Here is a 1,694-nt window from a genome sequence, read left to right as displayed (position 1 = left end):
ATATTGCTTCCATTCACACAAAAAATATGATTATTTGTTACAACAGCCATACAAAACAACAGTTCGTGGGAGATTTGCTCATTGTGGATGCTTGGGGAATTGGGTCAAACTGGGGAGTTGATTCTGGCTGACTTAAGAAAAAATATTCCCTGCACCGGTATGAGGTGTGGGTGAGGAAACTTCTATAGAGGGCTCATAGGATCTCAAAAGACTAGAGGAGTAAGCTCAAAAAACATGGGTAGAACCTTAGAAAGCTACACATGTGAGTGAAAGAGATAAGCCTTCTAGAAGGCTGCTGCCCTTGCTACTGGAAAAAAGGAAATGCGCTGTAGTCTTTTGTAGAGGAAGGGAAAGGGAAGTCTTTTTTTTGCCATTAACTCACAGTCCAAAATTCCAAGCATACAATCCGATTGAATGAGACCTTAATTGTTAGGGGATGGGAGAGAAAAAATGCATATGGCAATTTCCTCAGTGGAAGAAGAGTAAAGAATCTCGCAAACACTACCTGTAAGAGAATGCTTTCGCTCCCCGGCGCTGCCCTAGCTCGTGGCCATCTGCAGGACCGGGTAGCCCCAGGTCTGTGGAGAGAAAGGAAGGCCTTGCGGTTGAAATGTAGAAGACAGAAGCAGTGTGCTAAGGAGTTGAAGATACTGGAAATCTATCAGGCTCTAAATTTTTTGTAAGCCAGAGGATGAGTAACCAGTGGACACAAGAGGTTGAAAACATTTGACTGCACTGCAAACCCTGGTATAACTTGCTTTTCTATAAGTTGGAGCCAAAGAACACAATGAGTATGAGAAAGTGCCATGGTAGGTCAGTAAGTTCTAGACAAGCCCAGAAGCGAACTCAGGAGGCAGCTGCCCACCCCTGAGAGTTCCTTGGAAGCCGAACCCATAGAAGTTGTGGAAATGAATTTGTGGAGATGAAATTGTGGACCTCACCTGTGAATCTTTGGAACCAGTGGTTGTCGACCTGACTCACAATGGCTCCGTGGTGATCGTTGATGAAAGGAGGAGGCCAAGGAGGAATGCAAGAAGGCTGCGCCAAAACCATGCTGTGTGGTGAGCAGCGATGAGGAGGAGCTGTCCAGGGACAGATCTGTGTATGTGACCACCCACACTCCCAGAGGCGCAAGGGGGGAGGGGACCACAGGAGCCAGGCCCTCTGGTACTGTCAGTTGTCCAATCTGCATGGATGGATACTCTGAGATTGTGCAGAATGGCCGTCTGATTGTTTCTACAGAATGTGGCCATGTCTTCTGTAGCCAGTGCCTCTGTGATTCCCTTAAGAATGCTAACACCTGCCCATCTTGTAGGAAAAAGATCAGCCACAAACAGTCCCACCCCCTTTATACGTGAAATGGTCAGATCTGCTCAGGAAAGAACAATGGACAGACAGCCACCTGGGCTATACACATGCTGTCTGCCTCCAGTTTCCTGAGCTCAAAATGACTGTTTCAAAACCAACAACTGGTTTGAAAACTGCTCTTTGGTTTCCAACTCCCTCAGATCCTCTTGTTACCCTGTTTGATGCTTTTGGAGCTGGATCCAGGGGCACTCCCAGCCCGCTCTGCCTCACTGCTCTTCTGGAGTGGTCCTGTCCCCGAGTGGGAGAAAAGGAGACAGACATGATTGAGGTGAGCCTCTTTCTGGAGCCACGTATTTGCCAAGAAGTTTCTCTCATGGGAACGCTTG

The 1,694-nt window shown here is 47.5% G+C and overlaps 1 pseudogene; it reads left to right on the top strand.

Annotated features, from left to right (window-relative positions):
• The first annotated feature begins 564 nt into the window (after positions 1-564).
• On the top strand, positions 565-1,358 carry LOC122102297 (annotated as a pseudogene).
• The last annotated feature ends 336 nt before the right edge of the window (positions 1,359-1,694 follow it).

This window comes from Dipodomys spectabilis, unplaced genomic scaffold (genome assembly GCF_019054845.1).
Source record: "Dipodomys spectabilis isolate Male_0828 unplaced genomic scaffold, ASM1905484v1 ptg000783l, whole genome shotgun sequence".
Taxonomy (NCBI): Eukaryota; Metazoa; Chordata; class Mammalia; order Rodentia; family Heteromyidae; genus Dipodomys; species Dipodomys spectabilis.
The sequence above is the reverse complement of the archived record's forward strand: the minus strand, read 5'-3'. Positions and strand labels throughout refer to the sequence as shown.